This window comes from Lemur catta, chromosome 12, assembly GCF_020740605.2.
Source record: "Lemur catta isolate mLemCat1 chromosome 12, mLemCat1.pri, whole genome shotgun sequence".
Taxonomy (NCBI): domain Eukaryota; kingdom Metazoa; phylum Chordata; class Mammalia; order Primates; family Lemuridae; genus Lemur; species Lemur catta.
In genome coordinates this window covers 36,829,330-36,845,703 of record NC_059139.1, presented here as the reverse complement: position 1 = coordinate 36,845,703, position 16,374 = coordinate 36,829,330, and the positions used below count along the sequence as shown (strand labels likewise).

Sequence of the window (16,374 nt, the reverse complement as noted above, 5' to 3'; positions counted from 1 at the left end):
CTTGATCAATGGGCTACAGAGTGGATGTTGTGTTAGCAGGCATGAAAAGAGCATCAGATCTCTTGGATGATGAATAGTAACAATGAATAGTAACATTTTGAAAGGAATCTTTTTTTCTGTGCAGTAGATCTCAACACTGGGCTTAAAATATTCAGTAAATCATGGAGTAAACAAGATTTACTGTCATATCCAGACTTTGTTGTTCCATTTATAGAGCACAGGCAAAGTAGATTTCGCATAATTCTTAACGGCCCTAGGCTTTTTAGAATGATATATGAGCATTGGCTTCAACTTAATGTCACCAGCTATATTAGCCCCTAACAAGAGAGCCTGTCCTTGTTAGGCATTGACTTCTCTCTAGTTTGTGTTCACTGGAGTAGCACTTTTAATTTCCTTCAAGAACTTTTTCTTTGCGTTCACAGCTTGGCTAATTGGCACAAGGGCTAAGCTTTTGGCCTATCTTGGCTTTTGACATGCCTTCCTCACTAAGCTTAATCATTTCAAGCTTTTGTTTTAAAGTGAGAGACTTGTGACTCTTCCTTTCTACTTGAACACTTAGCAGCCATTGTAGGGTTAATCGGCCTAATTTCAACATTGTTGAATATTGAAATGGAATAGGGAGGCCTGGAGAGAGGGAGAAAGACACGGGAACAGCCAATTTGTGGAGCAGTCAGAACACACTCAAAATTTATGGATTAAGTTTACCATCTTATGTGGGTGTGGCTCATGTTACGATAGTAACATCAAAGATCACTGATCCCAGATCACCATAACAAATGTAATGATAATGAAAAAGTTTGAACCATTGTGAGAATTACCAAAATGTGGCACAGAGACACAAAGCAGACACATGCTGCTGGAAAAAATGGGGCCAACAGACTTGCTCTACGAAAGATTACCACAAACCTTCAATTTGTAAAAAATAAAATATCTGTGAAGCACAATAAAATGAAATGCAGCAAAGTAAGTTATGCTTATATCAGTTACTTTGCTATTTAAAAGAGAAAACCTAAGAAGCCAGACAAACCATAGTCCTTGCCCTTATAGACCTTACAGTTTATGGTAGAAAAAAATTTTAGGAAGTAATGACATTAAATGTAATGAATGCTTTTGTGGTGCCCTTTGGCCTGTTTATTCTCAGATTTATACCTTTCCCTTTCTCTCTGTCCTTGATTGCTAGAGGTTGACCTCTGAAGGCTGTGGTTTCCAGGCTTCTGTGCCCACTGATAGATGGCTGCAGCACATTGGTGGGCATTTAGAAAGAGGGAGAAAGAGAGAAGCCAGAATGTCTCCCCCTGTCTGCCTGAGGCAGTATTTCAGGCAGTAGCTGTGTTTCCTCTGTTACTCCTGCATAAGTCAGGTGACCCTATGCCCTGGAAACATCAGCCATCCTTTCTCCCTCTAGACCAGGGCTGATAGTAGTTTCAATTGTTCCTAATCTCTGGGTTGCCACAGAGCCCCCTTTCTGGTTTCTCAACTCTTCCATTACAAGTGTAATGCATTATATCTGTTAAATTCACTCCTTTTGAAATGTATGTGTTTCTCTTTTCTTAGTTGGATCCTGTTGGATACAGCCTTGATATCAGTGGTAGAGGTAAACTCTATGTCAGAAATAGTCAATAAATTTTACTTGAGAAAATAAAACTTAGTCTGAAATCTTGAGTATGAACAGAAATCTATCAATGGAGAAAAGAAAGAATATTCTAGATCATGTGCAAGGGGAGAAGAAATGAGACACATTTTAGGGACTAAAGACATGGATAACTGGTGTGTGAAGCATGAGAGAGGGAAGAGGGGCAAGAATGTTAGAGGGCTCTCAAGCCAGGTGGAAGACATGCAGGCGAATGACATGAGCATTTGTGTTTTCTAAAGTCAGTGGCTGCATTGTATAGAATTGTTTGGAACAGAGGCAGAGAACCATTTAGAAGACTGTTGCAGACAGCAGATGTTGGCATGGAACATAATGATGGCACAGGCAATGGAGAAAAGGGAGTTGATTTGAGAGGTGGAGGTAAGAGGTAGAGTCTGCATGTCTTGGTAATTGATAGGCTCTAGGACACAAGGTTGAGGAAGGAGTTATAATTGTTTCCAGGATTCAAAACAGGGCAACTGGATAGAAGGGCTGCTATTCACAGCAAGAGGAAATACTGGAGGAGGGAGATTTCCATGGTTAAGCTTAGGGTATAGATAGGACATCTCCAGGTGCAGGTGTCCAGGAGCTAGGTACGCTGGGTATGTTTCTCAGGAAACAGATCCAAACCAGAGAAATTGATTGGGAGCTGTCTATCCACAGATGGTCATGGAAGTTATTTGAGTTAAGAAGATAAACTAGAGGGTGTGCAAGATTAGGAGAGCAAGAGAGCCCTGCATCAGCCCTGAGAAATGCCAGCATTGGAAGGGGAGGGTGGAAGAAGAAACTGAAAACAAAAAACAAAGAAGTGAACAAAGAGTTACAAAGAAAACCAAGAAAACAAGGTGCTATGGAAGCCAAGGGAAAAGAGTATTTTGGAAAAAAGGGAGTGGCCAACAGTTTTGGAAATGTTCATTGGATTTAGTGAAATGTAGGTAGGTTGATGACCCAGTGAGAAAAATTTCCATAGTAGTGGGAGCAGAAACCATATTGAAGTGGGCTGAGGTGTAAGTATGAAGGGAGAATCGAGACAGTGGTTATAAACGAAATTATTTCAAGAAATTAGGCTCAGAGTGAGGAGGAGGTAAGAGGCATCTTGACAGAGAAGTAGGAATTGAGGGGGACTTTATTTACAGTGGGAATAATCGGTTTCATTTGAATTCTTATGGAAAGGACTTGGTAAAGAGGGAGAAAAGAGTAAGGGAATGATGGATGAAGCTGAGGGAGCATGTGAGGGGGACTGAGGTCCAAAGCACAGGTGGAAGGATTTGCCCGAGGTGGTAACAGGAGTGAAAATGGAAATGTGGGTGTAGATGCGTTTGTCTCTTTGATGGCTGGACATAGAGAATGTTCCTTTTCGATGGTTACTATTTTCTCTTTGAGTAGGAATATCATCTGCTATGTGTGGGAAGTGGGGACTCAAGTGTTTGAGAAGAAAGAAAGGACATTTGCTATAGTCTTTAGGGAAAATGGGAAAGAGAGTTGATTAATAGTTGTTAGAATTTAAAAGCACATGCATGGTGCTTGGGTTATAGCTGTTTAAGCAATAGCAGCAGCCCTGCCTTCTGGTCTTTATTCCATATCCTGATAAACCTCTCTAGAATACTAAGTCATCTTTTTGACCACTACATGGAAACAGTGCTAAAATGATCATCTGCCAGGTTCCTTTTGTTACCAGCCAATACTGACAGATTGATGAATTGAGTAGTAAACTTGATACAAATTAAGACATTTTTTAAAGAAAAGTAACCCTAAATAACACAACTCTCGATTTTACATGCAGTTTATAGATCAGAGAAAGATTGTAGTGCCACAAAAACATTAGCAAATACATGACTTTCTTTCACACTGTGATGTGCATAACATACCATCTCTTCCAAATTCTTTGCCTTAAAAATGCTAATCAGTTGGCACTAGGTGATCATTTACACAGTCAGAATAGAGCTTTTGGTTTAGCATTTTATCTTAAAATAAACCAGAAATTGAATTGCTCTGGATGTCAGTATGGTACATATAACTGGAATGTTGGAAAAATAACTGCTAAATGGCAAATACCACATTGAAACTGAACTCTGCTAGTCAGCTGCCATTTGATAAAGATATGTGTTACTGTGGGTGACTGAAATGTTAGATATTAGTCCAAATTTTTGCTTTTTAAAAATCCTGCAAATAGAGGATACTAGAGACAGGGAAGGGTAGGGGAAAGGGAGAAATAGGGAGAGATTTGTTAAAGGATACAAAATTATGGCTAAATAGGAGGAATAAGTTCTAGAGTTCTAACTGTAGGAGGCTATAGTTAACAATAATATGTCATATAGTTTCAAATAACTAGAAAAAGGAATGTTCCCAACACAAATAAATGATAAATGTTTGAGAAGATGGATATGCTAACTACCGTGATCTGATCACCATACGTTATATATATCAAAACATCACTATGTACCCAAACATCGTTATGTACCCTATGAATATGTACAGTTATTTGTCATTTAAAAAATAAATAAATAAAAAATTTTAAAGTCTTACAAATAGTGTCCACAAATCAAACTGATTCGAGGAAATCAAGTCATTCTATGGGAGTGAGGGTAGAGCATGAAGTAAGTGTGTAAGTGGCTTTTTCCTGCTACTCTCAACTTGTTACACACCACACCTCCCCCCAACAAGAGGCATAGACTGAGAAAACCTACACAATTTAACTGAGTTAAAAATGTAGGTATTTTTAAAGTACTGAAAAGAAGGTTATTCTTTTGAATTCCAAACCCCAATCACTTGACATATCTCTCTGTCCTTTGAAGGAAGCCATGAACTGTATGAGCAGAATTATGTGTGACAGGCAAAAGAAGGGAGGGAAGCAGGGGAGTTCAGTGTGAACAACTGATACGCAGGTGCTCAGGTTGAATAAGGAGTACTTTGTACCGTAAGTTCAAGATTTTGTTGAGTAGGGTATTTTAAAAGATTTTTTTAGAACTTTTTGTCAGGGGAGGTAGACAGGAAGAAAACTACACATGCCTCTTAGACGACAATGCTCTGGAAAATTCCTGGCAGAAACTTTTCCTGGGCCTAAAATCTCCTAGATTTGGAGACTGAATAATTTGCTGTCCAGAAGTAAAAGGGGAAATATTACTAATTTCACATTAAAGCAACAGTAAGCCCAGCCACAGGTAAAAGCATGACTATCTCAGGTAAACCAGGAAGATACTGGACCAAAGGGAACCCTCCTGGGCGAGGGGCCGTTGAAGCGGCTGACATCTGAGCTTGAGATTGCAAATGGTATTAGTATTTGTATGTTTGGGTGCATCAAAAGCATTGCTTTTCAATGGGTAATCTTTCACATTTGTGAAGCCAGGCCTTTCAACCTGGATTTGGGTCAGGAAACAACATATGAGTGGGAAGTACAGGGTTATCACCCACTCACCTGGGGAAAGGGTTTTGTTGTTGTTGATGTTCCCAAACTATAGCATTTTCCCCTTTGCTCTCTGTGTCAGCTTGGGGGGTAAAAAAAAAAAAAAAAAAATACACATTTGAGACTTTGCTACTGAAAAGATTGTTCCTTGAATTGTGACTGCAATTACTTCTGTTGTAAATTTTACTATATTTATTGTCTTAATGATGGATACTGGAAACAATACCCTGATGGATTGAAAATTCAAGGGACTTCATGCCCAGCTCAGCCTGCACTGCCAAGCACTGCTGACTAGTGCAGTAACAGTAGGGAGAGGCAGGGGGAGAATAGAGCCCAGAGTACAGGGAAAGGAACATGGAGAAGGGAAATAGGTAAAACCTCCTCAGTATGATTGAGGGAACGTTGGAGCAGGGCACAGAGATTCCTGCCTCAAATCACAGCTAGAGAATCTTCCTAAAATTTATTATCAAAAGCCTCATGAAAAGTTAGAGGAAGTATCATTTTATTTTACAAAATGCTTTAATCTTTACCGATTCAAAATCCATTTGTCAGTCTGCTTTAAATAAAATGCAAATGTCTTCCTGCAATTGACCCCTGACTACTGTGAGCTTCTGTGTTTCAGTCAGTTTAAAAGTAGTCATGCTAAGGTAAAAAAAAAAAAAAATCCTGATATTTCAGTGGCTATGGCCACAGTTTTATTTCCTGCTCTTGTTGCATACTTTGGCTGGTCAATATTGCTCTGTTTCTTATTCTTTTCATTCTAGAACCAACCCCAAATGAACTGTCCATTCTGAGAAGGCAGAAGAAATGGGGAGGTGGCAGGGCCACCAAATGGCTTTTAAAACTTCTATTCAGATATACCACAAATCTCTTCCATGCACATGCCATTGGCCAAAGCAAGTTGCACGGCCCAACTTGGCATCAATGGGGCAGGAAGTATAACCCTTGCACAGAAATGGGTTCGGAAACCTCTTAAATATTTTGGCAACGACACAGCATATCACATTTTTCCAAATTAATTACAAAAGCTACTTAAAGTTTTTAGCATATACTACCTCTAATGCTATACCTAATGTTACTTCCTCATTCTGACAAATTACTCATCCTTTTCTTCTTAGCTATGTTTAAAACCCCACATATCTCTCCAGTAGTGCTTTGCACAATGTGTTGTGCTTGGTTTACTTGTCTCTCTCCTTCACTCAATGGTGGATCTTTTCAGGGCAGGAGCAATGTGATAGTCATCCCTGAGACCCTGGCATGTGGTTGGCACACAACAGACACCCTAATAAGCATTAATTAACTATTAGTGAATTAATAGACAAAGGAAGGAGCTTTTTTCTCCATCTTCACACCAAGCAAGAAATCACCAAACCAGCAAGCTACCTTGCAGATGGAGTAGAAGTCACAGTAGAATCTTGATGAATAGTTAACTGGGAGTTTGCTAGATGAAAAAGCATAGGGAGGCAAATCAGGGAAGGAGAAGCTGATGGATTCACTTGTAGTCTTATTGAGTGAAGATAAGATTCTTGAATTTTGCTTCATTAACTCAAGTCCATGTATCATCAAGCTTGTCCACTGCCAAAGTCTGACTCGACTCACAGCCGCAGAGAACTGGGGTAGTAGACTGCCAACGTCACATCCACAGTCTGGCAAGTCTGACCTTCGTTAAGTTCCCCCCAAAACAAATCCTTAATCCACCTACACCATGATGCAAAGTCGCTAAAGGAATGTGTAAAGCAATCACTATTTTTCATTTCTGATGTGACATTTTATTGATCATGTACTCATTAATTAAAATCTGCCCTACCGGAAAGTCTAAATAGAGTGTAAATGTCTGACATTGACTCTGAAAATTACACAGTTTTGCTTTACTATTTTTAAACATACGTATGAACAGAAGAGAAAAGAAGGAGAAAGATTGACTAGTACATAGCATAACTTACACGTTGATCTGATGGATTTTGAGCTCTGCTCTAGCAAGGTCTTTGAGGGATATTGCCATTTTTCAAATGTTTCAGGGATTCGTCTTTTGAACTTCCCTTCAGAGACTTTGCTAAACATGTTTTTTTAATTCCGTTGATGGCAAATCTCCATCAGCTGAAGCTGCTCTATGAAGCTGCCAAAAGACTTTCGACATTAAGTCTGATGATTAAAGTGGTTGATCCAGTTAGCTGATGCTATTTTGAGTCAAAATGGGAAGTAACTATAAAATTAAGAGGCAGTTTTTTTGTGCATACTGGAAATGGCTTTGAATGATAGTTCCCAAAGAGTTTGCCAAAAATATCTTCAGTCCTAATAGCATTTACACATCTATTCATTCAGCAACCAAACTCTATTTTTCTATTGAAATAAATCATTTAGGAAATATTGATTTGAATTTGAAAATGGTATATATGTTGAAGAATAACTCTTGTTACTTTATAAGTAGTTTACTTAGTAATTACTTAAAATGACTGTAATGATCTGTAGATTATATATGTCCATATAATATTTTATACATAAAGGATTATGTTAAATATATATTATATAATATATATAGCATATATATATACACACATAGCACAGTGACCCAATGGAATTATTTTTGATGCTGTTTTCAATAAAATATTTCCATATTGTGCTTTTAAACAAATGCCTCTGTTATATCAGAAACAAAAACTGACAAATTATACTAGATCAGTTATGTATTGAGAACTCTTATCTTTAAGCCAGCCATGGGAATTCATTTATACCTAGTCAACACTCAGCTATGCATTATGGCTACGTGGGTGAAGATAGTGACAAAAGATGGCTTTAAAAATCATTGTTGTTTATTATGATTTCTGCTTTTCTTTAGTATTTCTAGCCATTATTTATTATCTAGTATTTATTTATTGAAAATTATGTTGTGAGGCAGAAAGAGGTATTGATTTATGCCGAATTTATGTCTAAATTGATTTATGTCTTTTCATATAGAGGTAAATAAATAAATAGATACATGCCTATATAAGCAATATAACATAATTCCCAAACTGTGATGTTGTAGTTAATCTGGAGCATTTGATTAATACTGGATTTAAGCTATGTCTACATATTGCCTGAAAGGACTTAAAAAGTTACAATTTGTTCAATGCATTGTCTTGTCTGCATGATGTCAAATAATTTTGACCAAATCAGTATTATTTAGGTCATGTAGATAATCTTCTTGAATTCTTGTTAAATAATTGATTGTCCTTACAACTATGGACAAATTGCAACAGAATCTATATATTCAGGCAGTTCAGTTGGCATAGGGTCAATTTAATGGCATATAAATGTTGGGAACAGAATTATCAGAAACGTTAGACGTGTCACCATAAATCAGATCAACAATACATGTCAGTACCATTGCAAAAGTATTTCCTGGCATAAACTTGATATATGTTTCTTGATTCCACGAAAAATGAGCTATTGAATGATTCTTCTTTCACTAAAATTGACTATATTTATCGATCTTGGCTTAAATACAGGTCTGTATTGGTAAATGAAAATGTAGGGTTTTTTTCATAATATAGTAGAGAATTGTTGATACATAATAAAGGAGGTAATTCCAGGTCTATTGGAATTCAAGTTCGGTACTTTGTAAAGAGTTGAAAGTAGTTCCTAGTAGGTAGGTAAATTGTGGTGAGAAGATCAGGATGTACTCTAACTAAGATGCTAATGTTTTGATTAGAATTTGACCAGGTGATAGCAAATTTATTTTTTCCCAACTCAAAATTTCGCTTGAAACAAACTTCTAAGCATTCAGGTTAACTTGCTAAACTTATATGTTCCATGTAAAGATGGTGTCATTAAAGAAAGGCACTAGAGAGTGGGTTTGGATACTTTCCTACTTAATCTCAGGTTAATGCTTAGTTGCTTGCTAAGAAAAGACTGCCACTTTAGTGTTACACTGTTGTACCACCCAAGAAAAGTTGTATATTTCTCTTGTTTCTATCTCTTTTTTTTCAGTCTTTAGGCAGATTCTGTGACTTTTTCCCCCATTACCTGTTTTCTATCAGCTTTGTATCCAGATGGTCAAAGGATACTTCTCAGTTGACTAGGGTTACTTCTTAGAATATATGAGAGCAAAAACATAAACAATGGTTGAATGCCAAGTGTACTCACTCTGCTAATACACATTTGTGATTTAAAAAGGATACTTCATTGAATAATTTAAAATATTTTTGCACCATCTGTTCTTTTGGAGATTAACATTATTCATGATAGCAAAATAATCACATTAAATAAATTCTAGATACCATACTCTGTGATTCATAATAGCAATGACATTGGTAATTCAGATGACCTGGCCTTTTCTGTTTTCATGTAATTACACTATTGATTTTCCCATATTGGAACGGAGAACAACAGAGTACATGCTTTTTTTCTAAATGGAACATGCAGTTCAGGAATTCTGCCATTTTTTAGGAAAATAAAAAATAAAGTGCAAATACATGCCATCTTTGAAGGTAACATTATGTAAGCCCTTGGGTAAAAATGTTGTCTTTATCTACTTCTTTGTGCCTATTTGTAAGAGAAATGATCAGACCATCACATTCATATTCTGGAAACTATGCAATCAGTTTTTTTCAGGGATTCTGTTGCCTGCCTAGAATGGTATAGTACAAGACGCTGTGTAAACCAAATTAGTTTGCTTCAGGGTGGATATTGATTCTACTTTCCCTGAGCTCTTACAACATTTTGTGTTTGAGCCACACACTATGTACTGTCTCACATTGAGTGCACACTTATTCATGTGTGTAAGATTTTATTTTCAAAAATGTAAGCTTTGTAAGGATGGTGCTATTCTCCTTTTGTGTCTTTCAAAGTTTCCCGCTTTGGTGGGGCTTTTGTAAGGATAAAATAAATAATGATTAAATAATTGATTTTTTATGATGTGAAATAGTGGGGAAAGGTTTTTAAAAGTTACTTTTGGTAGCACATGTTCAAGATGGTGCAGGCCAATGTCTTCTTCTACCCACGCCTAATTCAGAGATATAGACTGTCTATTCTTAGCTTGGGCTTTTCCTATGTGATCCTCTGTGGAAGTAGAGTGTGGATGGAAGAGCCCTTGAAGACTTTTTGAAAGTTTTCGCAACAAGTGTCCAGTGATTAATAACTTTCAGATAAACTTTCTATTTTGCTGCATCTATTCTCTCTGCTTCTTTTTAAAAATCACACATTTCCTTATTTCCTAAGAGAAGATGGAATGCAGTAGGCATTATTATTCTTTGCAGAAAGTCTCCAAAACATGTCATTAAATCACCCATCTTCTCATCTGTAGGCAAAATGGTACCAATTTGTTTAAATATTTGTTCTCAGTCACATTATACACCCCTATGAATTTCCTCTGAGTGTCACTCTTCACACTGAGTATAGGCTCTCATATAATCAAGGAGTCCGTAAAGGGAGAATGAGTTCAAAGACCCTGATTTTACAATTTGACCTCCTCGCTTTTGTATTAAGCTGTTAACTTGCTGATTTGTTACTAACTTATCTGTTATACATACTTGATGTTGTCAAACCACGCTTTCATTCCCCAATTTGTGTTCACTATTTGATGTTCCCCACAAGTTACACTGCCTTGGTCTCAATTAAATTGGTTTCTCATAGTACAGAGTCAATTTAATATCTGAATGATCTTCCAAGATACTGCCTGTTATTTCTTTTACTTCTCTTTCAAAAAACATTCGGTCTTGTTAATTAAAATGTCTGGTCCCAAAGCCCATTGTTATCATTTGCATTTCCAAATTTACACAAAATTAGTCATAATCTCATTATGACTTGTCTGGTAAATTGGAAATATGACGTAGGAATAGTATATATTTATTTTGGTAAGGTATTTGAAAATGTCTCTTGTGGTATAATTGTAGATATAATGGATGTGTGGGCTGGATGAAAATGCAGTTAAATATATTTGTTACCAGTTTAACAACATAGATGAAGAATACTGAATAAAGAATAAATATTTATCTGAATGGAAGATTATTCATCCAATCAAACAAATATACAGAAACCTGAATTTGAAAGGGATAGTAAATATTTTGAAATGCAAAGTCAGGATCAACAGTTATTTAAGCTTACTAATAAAAATGACTGTAATTTCAAGTTCACAATTACTCTGAATTGGACAGTTGAAGCCTAAGGGAGGTGGTACCTGAAATAAGTATATGTGGGGAATTCTGTCTTATCCTCGTTCATAGATGTACAGTGAACAGAAAAATGAATCTGAATGTCTCTCTCCATCTTGCAATAGTCATATCACACCTGGGCTATTAGATTAATTTCAGATATCGTTAAGAGGTATCAATAAGCAGAAATCAGTCCAGAAATATGTTGCCAGGATGATGAACAATCAAAAGTGAGACTAATGTGGCCTGGAAAAGGGAGAGAATAAGAAGTTCTCTTTAGCTAATCACAGGCTGTCATATTAAAAACAATCAGTCTTGTTTTTGAATGACTCCAGATCTAGGCTCTTTTAGAAAGTAGCACTTTTAGAAAGGTGAAATTTATTTTGATACAAAGAACTTTTCAACATTAGATCTGCTCAAAGATGAGAAAGCTACCCCATGAAGCAAGGCGTTCCTCATGCCAGGACCAGACACTTGTTTCTCCTGGAGAGTGTTCATGCATCAGAGGAAGACTACATTTCCATCGCTGCCAATGAACCTTTCAACTATAAGAATCTATTACATGAAAAATTCTTGGCATAGTGCTTGATGGCACCAAGTAAATGCTGAATAGATATTGCTATAATTGTTACCAGTGATGACTATTCCATGAATTTGCAACTGATTGTCTGAGGGGAATAAGTCAAGATGTTTAAAATTTTTAAAAGCTGTTTAAAATTTTAGCACCACTTTCTGTTGCTAAATAAGTAAGGTAGTTAATAAGGTCATATGCAACTTGTAACTGATTTACTCTTAATTTATTACCACTTTATGTTTTCTGTAATTGCCTTTACATTCTATGTTACCTGGATTTGGGATTAATTCATCAAATTTAACAGGAAAACTCTAAGTGACTGCTAAATCACAGTTGCGAATATTAAATTATCTAGTGACTCATATAGCAATAGTCTATCAACAAAGGAATGAATCATGTCAGAAAAAAATGGATCTCTTCCATTAATTAAGAGGGATGTTTCAGTTTAGGAACTTGCAAAATGTTAATAATGGTTAAGTTCTAGGTCATGTTAGCATCATTGGATTTTTTTTCCTCAGGTGACAGATTTGCTATCTGTTAGTATTGCAGCTAATATTTGTTGAAGGTATTTGTTCACTCACTCACTCACTTATTCATTAACAAACACTGTACTGAGCACTGCCCATGCCTGTCCCTGCCTCCTCACCTTTTTCCCCCTTTATCTCTTTTTGAGTTGGTTATCACAGGAAGGACAGCCCCTCAGCCATCCCACATCCCCCAGACTCGCACCCCGGGACTCCATGCAGTGAGGCAGTCTCCCTCCTCATCCTTCTCACTGAACAACTTGTGCCCCTTTGCTGGTGTATTTTTCTCCACATCCCGTCTCTTATATATTTTACTTATTTTTATGTCAATCTACCTATCTTCACTAGAATGTTAGTTCCATAAAGGCCGGAATATTTGTCTGGTTTTTTTGCTACTGGATTCCTAAAACCTAGAATAGTAACTTGATAAATATTTGACAAATGAGTGAATAAAGCTTAAGTGTCATGGAAACTGATAGTAGAAAGGTGTCATTTCTCCCCCAGGGTTACCTAAGCCATTTATGGCAGTGCAGGGTTGTGAACCAAAGTCACCTGGCCCTGAAATCAACATCCTCATTCTTGATCTCTCCCTCTATTCCAAATGACTCCATAATTGTGTTGAACGAACTCAGAGATACATAGGTATTTGACAATGACAATGATATTTCACTGCTATATGGATTTGAATGCAGGGAGATAACTTTTGTATTACCTAAATTGTGTAGGAGAAAATCTAGGTCAATATTTACCTGCCTAATTTATCTCCATGTGGACCACTTTTGCTTCTTCTCTAGATTTGTCCAATCTGATTTAGTTCACCATGAGTTCTCCATTTTCTATTATTTTTTCTTGGGTCATCAATGCAGACCCTAGAAGAGGTAGGGTACAGAGATAGATTTGGAGAGGCAATATAATAGGTAAGCCTCAGTCTTTGCCTTTGAGATACTTTTGTACAAGTGGCTGAGGCAACCTTGTAAGTACGTAGTTTCGAGCCAGATAATAACTGGATAACTTATAATTCAAACAATGATGCTTTTGAGGGTAAAAGGAGGCACTCTTTAATCATTATTCCAGGACAATAGCTATATATTCTTCAGGAAAACTGAATAGTAGAGTCCCCCAGTTTAAAAAGTCAATGAAGGTAAAATATGGCTTCAAGTCTTTTTGTTACAAATATTTACTGAGCACCTACTATGTGCAGAGAAATACACTAGGCACTGTGACACTGTGTGTAGAGCAGTGTACAAGGTGCTATGGAGAGTTCAAAGACAAATAAGCCATGTATCTTCCCACCTTGGGGTTTATAGTTCTCTATAAAAGAGAGTGAACTATATTAAAAATATAAGGCAATAAATGATGATGTGGGCTGAATTAAGCTTGGTGTGATGTTAGCAAGCTACAAGGTTTCAAATAGGATCACTGATGCTTTGTCACTTTTGTTTCTACGTCATAATGTTGTCAATTGAAGTGAGTCCTGTTATGATGCATGAATTGAACTTCAAATGAATTACATGAGTTAATCCACTTCTTGTGTATATACATGGGAGATGCTCAACTAATGTTGCCTGTCTGGTTAGCTGGCTGGCTGGGGCAGAAGCGTGAATTAACAGATTTTTTAAAAATCATCTGGAAACCAAATGTAGAGCATTGTTTGTCAAAGACACTGCCTCTCTGGTCAACCGGCTAGTTGACAGAGTAGACTTAGAGCATGATTATTTTTCATATTGTGACTTTATACTGATACAAGATATTTGGTTATTTGAAAATAAGCTTAAAGTGTTTTAATTCTTTCTACTGGTTCCTACTGTTGAAAATTCTTTTGCAGCTGAACATTGGCAACAGTTTATATCTTGGCAAGTAGACTGTGCTTTTTAAGGATGGAAGTGTGGGAAGTAGTATAGGACATCTGTTGAAGAAGTCATGTTGTCAAAGCCTGTTGTGTATATTAAACTCATTTGTTTCCATTTCCATATATTCTAAAGCAAAATTCCACTCCATTTAACATTCAAACAGCTTATAAAAAGCTTGGAGATATGAATTGTGTGGGCCTACCTGGAAACTTCAATGAATGAGCATCATTCTATTCAGTTGGTTTTGTTGCTACTTTAGCTCAGCCTAAACTTTGGATATATAATAGGTTTGTTGAGATAAGATTCATCAGTAATCATGGGCTTTTTTGTTGAATGTGAGAACTGAAACCAACATAATTTCCTGTCTCTGTTAAAGGGCACTTGGGCCAGGACTGCTTTCCTGTCCCTGGGTTTAACAAAACTGAGACCAAACAAAACTCACTTGGCTACCTGCTGCGCTAACTTCCTCTTCTAAGGCCTCTGTCCAAGTGGTCTTCTCCCTTGCTCCAGTAGGTTTGAAACTTAACTTTATGTGATCAACAGGCTTCTGCTATGATTTTGAGGAACTGAGAGTTAATAGATAAAAAAAGATTTTGAGAGGAATTGTTCTCAAAGGAACTCCATTAGATGGAGAAGGAAGCTTTTAAAAAGATGAGAACTTATGGTTCATTCTTCTCAAATTTACCTTCTTATAAAAATGAATCAGTTGATTGATTTAATCAAAAGTTATCCTTGTTATAAAGTTGGCTGGGCCTGCTGACTAGCTGATTTATTAATCTTTATGTTCTTCAAGTCCTAAAAGATGTACAATTCAGTCTTAATGGTTTTTACAATCTGAGGGATTGAGTCATGCTAATAAAATTTCCAAGAAACAATTTATAGGTCAAAAAGTTAACATCTTCCACCAGAATAGTACATTTGTTTCAATGGATGAAGATTTGTGTGTGAATGTAAGTTTTTCATTTCTTTGGGTAAGTACCAAGGGAAGATTTTCAATGTCATCATTTTAATGGATTTATGATATTCACATTGATTAGCTATTCCATACCTATTTAAGTATTTGGACATTAAGGATGTTTACATCTTTTTATTATTTTGGAAAACACTGTGACAGCCTTAATGTTAGTTAAAACTTCATCTGCACTCATAGCATTTCCTTCTGATTGTGTACAGTGTTTAAGAAGTGTATTTTCAGGAAAGTCTACTGTATGAACATAGGTAGCTAACTCTTAATTGAAGAATATTTACTAACTAATTAATTGTTACTAATTATTCTCAAAACAGAGCGTGAATAAATAAAGGCATAATACTGTGCTTACTCAAGTGTTTGAATAACTAGTTTGACAATTTTTATTTATTGAACTGGAACTGTTAGCCCAAGCAGGCACAAACTTATCACCTCCAATTTAAACCTATATCCATCCCTTGCTCCCTGAGAAAAGATGTTTCTCTCATGTTCCAGTGGGTACTCTTTGCAAAATATTTCTGTTTGATAGCATACAATGAACAGCTCTAATATGTCTGATGCATTTTAATAGTTAATATTTTTAGTTATTATTCTGGGGAGAGTAACTGAGAAGGGACTTAAGGGAAGAGTTAATAAGGTCTTTGGAATGTCAGCACCTTACAATTTCAGCTACCTTATTTAATAAGAAAGTGTTGTTTTAGGTACTGGGATTGCAAAGTCAAAAAAAGCAGAAGTCCTGCCATCAAGAAACTATAGTGCCATGGGGAAAAGTTATAAATGTATAAATCTGTGAACAGCTATGAAAGAGTGTACTAGAGTTACAGTTGAGGAAATAGATGAGAGGGACCTAAGTAAAACTAAGGAATGGAGAGTGTTTTCTGGAAGAGATGACACATAAGAGAAGTTAGCCAGCCAGAGGAGGGAGAGAAAAGTGTTGTGGTGAGAATGCTTATTGTCTCGGAAGACCCAGAGGGGTGGCAGAACGGACTGAATGGGAAGGACACTACCAAGTTACTTGTGGCTGGTACAGGAGAGGAAGGGAGAGAGGCCATGGAGCATCTCTGTGCTGACCTTTGGAACTTAAATTTTGAATTGTATCACTAGAGTAACAGGGACTCGCTGAATGATTTCAACCAAGAGACTCACATGTTCAGATTTCTGGTTTAAAATGATCATGGCAGGCAAGTGAAGGATGAAGGATAGATTTGAGGAGGGAAAACTGGAAGTCTTAAGTCTAAGCAAAAACATGGGGGGAGAATAAATAAGAGAGATTCTAAGGAAAGTACAATGTGTAG

The 16,374-nt window shown here is 36.6% G+C and overlaps 1 protein-coding gene across 8 annotated transcripts in view; it reads left to right on the top strand.

The window, feature by feature from the left end:
- The window catches only part of PDE4D (phosphodiesterase 4D), a 1,287,470-nt gene that overhangs the window by 893,248 nt on the left and 377,848 nt on the right, over nucleotides 1-16,374 (top strand). The gene's annotated exons all lie outside the window — the stretch shown is intronic.